The following is a 10,414-nucleotide window of genomic DNA, read 5'->3' as shown; positions in this document are numbered from 1 at the left end:
GGGGAGGCATCCTGGAGACCTGTGAGATGTTTAAATTGTGGCCTAATGAAACTAGGATGGAGAGTTCTGGAAAGATCTGGAAAGATGGCTGGTAGAGTGTGGCCAGATGTGGGAGAAGAGAGACGTACAGAGAGAGGGAGAGGAAATTTTCAGAGGGAGAAAATTAAACAAAGAATTCAATAAGTTTTGTTGTGTGGTGTGGGATGCAAGCCTTTCTCTCTCCCTTTCCTTCACAATCTCTTTGTTAAAGACTGTGTTTTTCATTAGTTTTACTAAGATAGGATTTGCCGTTTTGTTTGGATACTGAGAATGGACCCATGGAAACAGTTACATTTGGGTTATCTCTGACTATCTTTAATGAAGAACATAAATATCGGCCACACTATCTATGCACATGCTATCACCATGCCTTTTTTGTTCTCTGTTCATATATCTAAGTCCTCTTCTTTAAGGTCAATCTCAAATCTCATCTGAAATATACATTTATTGATAGATTCAACCCATAATGAACTGTCCCTTCTTTGTCCTCCTTATGCTCTGATTATCTATAAAAACTAATTTTTGAACTTAGAAACTGTCCAATATGATATATTATGATAATATGATATATTAGTTATTTCATCAGCATCCTCAACACAGTTATAAGTTTTTGTGGGGCTGGGATCATACATTCTGTAATTTTTCTCAGTACTTACACTTACTTTGATAAAAAGCGCATTCATTCATCGAAACATCATTTATTGAGTGTTAATTAAATGTCTCAACTCAGTAAATATTGTTTGAATAAATGCATGCATGAATGAGGGAGTATGCAATAAGTAGCCTAATGTACCGCCCAATGTGAAAAAACCAAAAACATAAACACAAAAGCAAGCCAAAAAGTGGACCAGGACTTTCTGTAAAATATTCTGCTTTTTGTTGGATGAGGCCATGAAAATCAAGATGCTCCTGAAAGGTCTTAAGAGCTGACCAAGAATAGTAAACAAATGAAATTCTCTCAGGCTTATTCAACCCTATCACTGGACACATTTATACCTCTCAGGAATGTTATTAAAATAAGAGATTAATAAAGCTTTTAGAGATGAGTTGATAAATCTCTAAATATTTAAATCTTCATTTCCTCCTAGGTTTCTCTATTTTGGGTTTCCAAAAGATTTCAAGAAACCACAGGATAATTAAAAAATTAGACATTATCTTTCTTACCTTCATGTTTTTTGATGGCAAACACCGTTTTATTTTCTCCATAGTGCCGCCCAATTTCCACCAGTACAGTTCTTAAGTGAATTTTGCTCTGGATGGTGGGATATATAAGATGTAAATGAATTGTTTGTATATGTTTTCGAATTCTTCAAAAGGGCCTGGCCATGGAAATGCATTGAATATTACGTAAATAACTAAAGTAACTTCTTCAGAATTATTATTCTATTCTGGTTAGGATACTCTCTGCTCTGGTTTGTTAAAATTTCCCTCTAGAGTGGTTTTAATTTTGTTTCTGATAGGGTCCTAGGATTTATTGCCACACCCATCCTGCATCTGTTTTTCTTTGAATTACTCTCCTTGCAGTTCCTGATTCCTACAGGGCCTTCCAGGTTAGTGACAACCTGGCCATCACAACTCTGGGAAGGACAGGCCTACTTTTCAGAGGTGTTGATGTTTTCTGTACCTGAAGGTTTTCAAGAGATATCAGTCTTCCTCACCACCTCCCCTGGCCCTCTTAATGGACTAAGCAGTTCCTCATGAAATTTCTGTAGGATATCTGTACTAACTTCTCAATATTGTTCCATCCTGAGTCTAAATTCCTGGCCTCAAGGTAATGTTAGATTTCTAGCTCCAGCCCCTATTTACATAAGGCCTATACTAAGGAACGGAACCCATACACATCAGTCTGCTCTTATTTCTCTGGATTTAATTTCTCTGTTACTTTCTGAAACATGCAGGTGTTCCTTTCTTTCTTTTAATCTCAGCTATGTGCTTTTAACTTTTTCAAAATTGACCCAGAATTTACATGTGTCTCCAATAAGAGTACATTAAATTGAGCTTAGTCTGCTCTTCTACTGGCATATTTGATACCCAAATAATTTGCTACTTAACTGGATTCAGTTACCTGTATTTTCAGGCACCTAAAACTCACCATGTTCCAAATTTCCCCCTTTATTGTTAGTAATTTTCTTGGGAATCTGGATATCATTAGACAGAATAAAGTTAGTGAGTGGCCCAGGAATGCCTGAAATTTTGTTTGTCAGAGTGGCCAGAGAAAGTTAAGCAAAGAAGAAAACCAAATGAAAAGCAGAATCACATTATTATGGCTGAGACAAGATTCCATGCAGAGCTCTCTGTGGAGCTGGGTTGGGTCATAACTTATGCCAGAGCTCTAGGAGGGGTTGACACCATCTCATGCCAAGCTCTCAGTTCTGGGCTAATGTCAACTCTGGTCCACTCTATGGAGTGGAAACTTTGGAGGAATGGCCAATGTGTTCCACGGTGTAGGAAGAGGGAAATTGTGAATGTTACTTTCTAAATTGTGGAGGAACTAACCACTGTAAATGTGCCTTGAACTATGGTGTTTAATTTGACCAGTCAGATCAATGGCTTTCCCCTTGAATGAAATGCTGCTACGTATATGAGTGGAAAAACAAAACTGGTGTAAGGAATAGATAACTAGTGGGAAGCAGCCGCATAGCACAGGGAGATCAGCTCTGTGCTTTGTGACCACCTAGAGGGGTGAGATAGGGAGGGTGGGAGGGAGGGAGATCCAAGAGGGAAGAGATACTGGGACATATGTATATGTATAACTGATTTACTTTGTTATAAAGCAGAAACTAACACACCATTGTAAAGCAATTATACTCCAATAAAGATGTTAAAAAAAAAACTAGTATAAGGAGATGGAGAGACTGGGAGTCTTATTTTCCCAGCAATTAACTTTTCCTCGACCATGACCTTCCCTTTGAGTCTCCTAGACCTTGGGGATGATTGCAACCCCTTGGGTTGGGTGATGGCAACCCCATCTTCACTAGAACCTCTATAGTTAACTTTGATTTTTCCCACTCCGTCTATCCATCCCATGTATGCAGTCAGACATTTGATCTTGGACTTTTACTGACAAAATATCCTTGAATATAACCATTTCTTTTCACTCCCACTGCTACTGCTTTTGTCACTGCCTTAACTAGGGCTTTATCTTTAAGTCCTTTATATAAATATATAAATAAAATATACAAATAAATAAAATATAATATTAATTCTGATGATTTTAAAGTCTTTTCTTGATAAAGACTTTTCCTGATAAAGATACACAATATCTTATATAAATATTTTTGTATTATCTGTTCCTTTCTTAGAATTTTAGTCAAATGATTCTATCTCTTGGTATGTCTAGAACTTTTTGATTGAATGCTGACTATTTTATTTGGCTTTTAAAATTTTTCTCCGTGGAAATGTTGTTTTCCTTCCAAATATTTTACTCTACCTGGAAGTAGCAAATCTTCAAATTACAATTTTTTAAATGCTTTCAAATATCAATACTATAGGTGTCACAAAATCTAGAAAAATGACATTTGAAAATTCACTACTGCCAGATGTGTCTCTATAAAACTTTTTCCCCACTCTTGTAGCTATATATTCTTTAACTGCCTCCTCATATGACAGTTTATGTGTTTTAGAAATAAAATTTTCAGAAATAAACTTTGTAGTTTATAGACATAGATTTCTTTTAACATGGTTGATTAGAGTTTGCTTTTAGTTATTAATAGTTTAGAAAAGTTTATTTCAGCGTCACAATTTATTATTGATAATGTCACATTAATTTTCATTGTTAACTTTGAGAAAACCTCTATGGATTACTTCCTCATAACTATTTACTATTATAAATGCATTACTGATTTCAGTACTGCTATAGGATTGTGCATTACAATCAGGAATTTATCAGGAATTCTGATAAAATACTCATTCACACCATTCCATTACACACATTATTGATGGGCTATATTCTTTTATTTATTTATTTATTTATTTTTGACTGTGTTGTGTCTTCGTTGCTGTGCGCAGGCTTTCTCTAGTTGCAGCGACTGGGGGATACTCTTTGTTGCGGTGTGCAGGCTTCTTATTGCAGTGGCTTCTCTTGTTGCAGAGCACGGGCTCTAGGCACGCAAGCTTCAGTAGTTGTGGCTCGCAGGCTCAGTAGTTGTGGCTCACGGGCTCTAGAGCACAGGCTCCATAGTTGTGGCACACGGTCTTAGTTGCTCCGCGGCATGTGGGATCTTCCCGGACCAGGGCTCGAACCCGTGTCCCCTGCATTGGCAGGTGGCTTCCTAACCACTGTGCCATCAGGGAAGCCCCTGGAGTTTATTGTTTTTTTGTGTTGCGGTATGCTGGCCTCTCACTGTTGTGGCCTCTCCCCGTTGCGGGGCACAGTCTCCGGACATGCAGGATCAGTGGCCATGGCTCACGGGCCTAGCCGCTCCACGGCATTTGGGATCTTCCCGGACCGGGGCACGAACCCGTGTCCCCTGCATCGGCAGGCAGACTCTCAACCACTGCACCACCAGGGAAGCCCTGGAGTATATTCTTGACAGAAGGAAATGTCCGTTTTGACTAAGCATTGAAGAAAACTGAATCTTTGACTTATCTTTCACATGCCTGATGATTGAAATAATTTTCCACAGAATAACTTCTGGTTTTATACTTTTCAGTTCTTTTTTTCTTCTTCAAATGCACATGCTTTGAGAGCTGTGAAGTGCAAGACATGGCTATATTGTAAGGTGGTTTTTGTCCTTACGTTTCTGTGTCTTGTGCTAGTTAAGTCAGTAGAGTAGTCAGTAAGAGTACTGGAAGTTATTCCTGTAATGGGATATTATATAGTCAATTACATATGGTGGTGTCTGAAAATCACATAATAGCCTCACTTAAAACATCTCCTTAGCCAGGTTTCAAAAAAGCCTGTGACCAATCCAATATGATCCAACATAGCGGACTATGATAGAAGGAAAATTGGCAAAGAAATAGACGCTGGTCTTACCTGATGGAAGTTAAAATATCTCACTTTTGACAATTTTGCAAAAACCTATAATTACATGAACTAATTTCTAGGGTTCTTCGTAGGACCTAAAAAGGAACCCATAGAGTTGTGGAACAACAATAGAAGCTACTGTGATGAGAAGCCCCGGCACCACAACAAAGAGTAGCCCCCGCTCACCTCAACTAGAGAAAGCCTGCACGCAGCACTGAAGACCCAATGCAGCCAAAATAAAAATAAATAAATAAAAATAAATAAATTTATCTTTTAAAAAGTAACACTCAGGTTTGAGTCATGAGAAATTTGATGAGGAGAAATTAGCTAATGTTTTCAGAACTTTTAAAATATCAAACTCAGTCTCTAAGATTTTAGCATCATATACAACATCGGTTACTTATTAGTGGTTTGGGAAGGCCAATTTAAAATTTTCTCATCTTACTGTATTGAAATTCATGGCCCTAATGTTTTCCACGTTGACTATATGAATGATGAAGAAAAGTCAATCATGTATCTCATTTCCAACTGGACAGAAAACAATATTTTAAAAAGTGTTTGGACTACTGACTTTTGATTTCTTGTAAGGCAAATGGATAGGTAATTTTTATTCCCTGATTAGCAGAAAAATGGTGGAAGAGGGCAGGGTTAAGAATTAAGATTTCAAGAGCATGAGAGGTAGATGGCCAACCAGAGTTCCTAAGGTTCAGTGCCTGTAACCGTTGCCGCCGCTTAAGCCTGCCAAAGCAGTGGTACGGCTGCTGCGCTCGTGTTTGCTACCTCTAGAAACATTCTTGCCAGTAGTGGCGGCAGCGGGACTCAATTACCCCCTTTTTTCACTCTCTCCAGAAGCTCCAGATGGCGTCTTCCGTGGGCAACATGGCCGACAGCACAGAACCAACGAAATGTATGCTTTCCTTCCAAGGGTTAGCTGAGTTGGCACATCGAGAATATCAGGCAGGAGATTTTGAGACAGCTGAGAGACACTGCATGCAGCTCTGGAGACAAGAGCCAGGCAATACTGGTGTACTTTTATTACTTTCATCTCTACACTTCCAGTGTCGAAGGCTGGACAGATCTGCCCACTTTAGTACTCTGGCAATTAAACAGAACCCTCTTCTGGCAGAAGCCTATTCGAATTTGGGGAATGTGTACAAGGAAAGAGGGCAGTTGCAGGAAGCAACTAAGCATTACCGGCATGCATTGCGTCTCAAACCAGATTTCATCGATGGTTATATTAACCTGGCAGCCGCATTGGTAGCAGCAGGCGACATGGAAGGGGCAGTACAAGCTTACGTCTCTGCTCTTCAGTACAATCCTTATTTGTACTGTGTTCGCAGTGACCTGGGGAACCTGCTCAAAGCCCTGGGTGGCTTAGAAGAAGCCAAGGCATGTTATTTGAAAGCAATTGAGACGCAACCGAACTTTGCAGTAGCTTGGAGTAATCTTGGCTGTGTTTTCAATGCACAAGGGGAGATTTGGCTTGCAATTCATCACTTTGAAAAGGCTGTCACCCTTGACCCCAATTTTCTGGATGCTTATATCAATTTAGGAAATGTCTTCAATGAGGCACGGATTTTTGACAGAGCTGTGGCAGCTTACCTTTGTGCCCTAAGCTTGAGTCCAAATCATGCAGTGGTACATGGCAACCTGGCTTGTGTATACTATGAGCAAGGCCTGATGGATCTGGCAATAGACACCTACAGGCGAGCTATTGAATTGCAACCACATTTCCCTGATGCTTACTGCAACCTAGGAAACGCACTCAAAGAGAAGGGCAGTGTTGCTGAAGCAGAAGATTGTTATCATACAGCTCTCCGGCTGTGTCCCACCCATGCAGACTCTCTGAATAACCTAGCCAATATCAAAGGAGAACAGGGAAACAGTGAAGAGGCAGTTCGCTTGTATCGTAAAGCATTAGAGCTCTGCCCAGACTTTGCTGATGCCCATTCAAATTTAGCAAGTGTATTGAAGCAGCAGGGAAAACTGCACGAAGCTCTGATGCATTATAAAGAGGCTATTCGAATCAGTCCTACCTTTGCTGATGCCTAGCAATATGGGAAACACCCTACGGGAGATGCAGGATGTTCAGGGAGCCTTGCAATGTTATACTCGTGCCGTTCAGATCAGCCCTGCATTTGCGGATGCCCACAGCAATCTGGCTTCCATTCACCACGATTCAGGGAATATTCCAGAAGCAATTGCTTCTTATCGCACTGTTCTGAAGCTTCAACCTGACTTTCCTGACGCTTATTGTAATTTGGCTCATTGCCTGCAGGTTGTCTGTGATTGGACAGACTATGATGAGCGAATGAAGAAGTTGGTCAGCATTGTGGCTGACCAGTTGGAGAGGAATAGGTTGCCTTCTGTGCAGCCTCATCATAGTATGCTCTATCCTCTTTCTCATGGCTTCAGGAAGGCTATTGCTGAGAGGCATGGGAACCTCTGCTTGGCTAATATAAGTGTCCTTCATAAACCACCGTATGAACATCCAAAAGACCTGAAGCTCAGTGATGGTCGACTGCGTGTAGGATACGTGAGTTCTGACTTTGGGAATCATCCTACTTCTCATCTTATGCAGTCTATTCCAGGCATGCACAATCCTGATAAATTTGAGATATTCTGTTATGGCCTGAGCCCACATGATGGCACAAACTTCCGAGCGAAGGTGATGGCAGAAGCCAATCATTTCATTGATCTTTCTCAGATTCCATGCAATGGGAAAGCAGCTGATCGCATCCATCAAGATGGTATACACATCCTCGTAAATCTGAATGGTTATACCAGGGGTGCTCGAAATGAACTCTTTGCTCTCAGGCCAGCTCCTATTCAGGCAATGTGGCTGGGGTACCCTGGGACTAGTGGCGCGCTTTTCATGGATTATATCATCACTGATCAGGAAACTTCACCTGCTGAAGTTGCTGAGCAGTATTCTGAGAAACTGGCTTATATGCCCCATACTTTCTTTATTGGTGATCATGCTAATATGTTTCCTCACCTGAAGAAAAAAGCCGTCATCGATTTTAAGTCCAATGGGCACATTTATGACAATCGGATTGTGCTGAATGGCATCGACCTCCAAGCATTTCTTGATAGTCTATCAGATGTGCAAATAGTCAAGATGAAATGTCCTGATGGAGAAGACAACGCAGACAGCAGTAATACAACTCTTAATATGCCTGTCATTCCTATGAATACTGTTGCAGAAGCAGTTATTGAAATGATTAACAGAGGACAAATTCAGATTACAATTAATGGATTCAGTATTAGCAATGGACTGGCAACTACCCTGATCAACAATAAGGCTGCCACTGGAGAGGAGGTTCCCCGTACCATTATTGTAACCACACGTTCTCAGTACGGGTTACCAGAAGATGCCATTGTGTACTGTAACTTTAATCAGTTATACAAACTTGACCCATCTACTTTGCAGATGTGGGCAAATATTCTGAAGCGTGTTCCCAATAGTGTACTGTGGCTGTTGCGTTTTCCAGCAGCAGGAGAAGCTAATATTCAACAGTACGCACAAAATATGGGCCTTCCCCCGAACCGTATCATTTTTTCCCCTGTTGCTCCTAAAGAGGAACATGTTCGGAGAGGCCAGCTGGCTGATGTCTGCTTGGACACTCCACTCTGTAATGGACACACCACAGGGATGGACGTCCTTTGGGCAGGGACCCCCATGGTGACTCTGCCAGGAGAGACTCTTGCTTCCCGAGTTGCAGCTTCCCAGCTCACTTGTTTAGGCTGTCTTGAGCTGATTGCTAAAAATAGACAAGAATATGAAGAGATAGCTGTGAAACTGGGAACTGATGTAGAATACCTGAAGAAAATTCGTGGCAAAGTCTGGAAGCAGAGAACATCTAGCCCTCTGTTCAACACCAGACAATACACGATGGAACTAGAGCGGCTCTATCTACAGATGTGGGAGCATTATGCAGCTGGCAACAAACCTGATGACATGATTAAGCCTGTTGAAGTCACTGAGTCGGCCTAAATAATGACTGTGTGCCCAGGAGAATTACCCCTGTAGCTGAGCCTCAACCTTCTGGGGGAAGGGGAACTACTTTTTCAATATCATGTTGCAGATGGGTGACACACAATGATAAGAAATAACACAGCCAGACTTGCTTCCTGCATGATCATGACAGGGAGAGACACAAGAGATGGGTAACTGCTGTTCCACAAGGAGATTCCATCGAATTTTGCCGCAGCCAGGTGTCTGGAAGGTCTGGAAGGTAAGTCTGGAAGGTCTGATCTCCCTTGGTCTTCCAGGGGATGGATGGTTAGTGTGGAAGGGAGATAGAGATTGCCCAGCCATTTTGTGATTATCATGGATGGATTGAGTCTTCTGAATTAATTTTTTTCTTTCTATTTTGGGTATTGGAGCTTTTAAAAATGTTTGGTTTCAGGTATTTTTATTCATGTGAAGTGTATATGATTCTCTTGAGATAAGGTGTTAAGCTGAAATATTCCTTGTTTTAGTTTCTGAACTTTACAGATAAATGGGGACTTTGCTGGTGTAGTCTTTTTCTAGGTTTTATAAACCATTTGAGCCTGTATCAGTCATTTTAGTGTCTGACATAACATTTGGAACTCTCAGTGCTTTGTTGGTTTGTAGATGATGGCTTCAATCCTTTTTCTGGTCCGTTTCCTTCTTACCTTCCCCCCACTTTAAAAATTCTCCTGTAACTTGGCTAACAAAAAACCAAGTCTGATTCAAAACCTCCCAGAGTGTTTCTCTTAAACACATCATCTGGTGCCAAATGAAGACTCTTAGGAGTGCTTATTAATTATGAAGGGCAAAGTTGTGGTACTGTCACTGATGATAATAATAATGGATTTTTGGCCTAGAGTTTTGTCCTATTTCACCAGTGTTTTACTGTTGACTGCCCCTCTATGCTGCTTCCAAAAGTGATAGTGTGTGATAAGATGTTTACTTTCATTTCTAAAGTTTGTTTTTTTTTAGGTGAGTCCTGTTCTTCCTTTTTCTTTCAGCAGAAATGAAATTCCAGGTAAGTATAAGTATTCAAATATTTGATCAGTAATTCACAGTTATCTCCAGTACATTAAATAACTTTCATCAAAAAACATGTTATAGGTAAAAAGTTCTGAAGGACCAGCTATGTATATGATAATTATGTTCCAGGCCTTCTAGGGTATTATATATAATAACTTGTCTTCTGGTCGTGGTCTTGAAGTCTTTATGGATTCAGCCTCAGTAGTAGCGAACTGCACTGCTACTTGGTTTGGAGTACAAATTAGACTTTAACCCTCCTGGAGGTAGAGTTTTTGGTATTGAAAACCATAGGAATGAAATTATTGTATTTCAACAAAGGATCGAGGGCTTGAGGCTTAAACAAGCCAACATATGTGTGGGAAGCAGTCAGCCTTGAGAGCACCTTC

General features: G+C 40.5%; 1 pseudogene across 1 annotated transcript; it reads left to right on the top strand.

Annotated features, from left to right (window-relative positions):
- Window positions 1-5,866: 5,866 nt before the first annotated feature.
- LOC308610686 (UDP-N-acetylglucosamine--peptide N-acetylglucosaminyltransferase 110 kDa subunit-like) lies at window positions 5,867-9,034 on the top strand (annotated as a pseudogene). Its single transcript has one exon. The product of its transcript is annotated as a UDP-N-acetylglucosamine--peptide N-acetylglucosaminyltransferase 110 kDa subunit-like (transcript).
- Window positions 9,035-10,414: the final 1,380 nt, after the last annotated feature.

This window comes from Mesoplodon bidens, assembly GCF_964165515.1.
Source record: "Mesoplodon bidens genome assembly, contig: HAP1_SCAFFOLD_982, whole genome shotgun sequence".
NCBI lineage: Eukaryota > Metazoa > Chordata > Mammalia > Artiodactyla > Ziphiidae > Mesoplodon > Mesoplodon bidens.
This window is presented reverse-complemented; position numbering and strand designations above follow the sequence as displayed.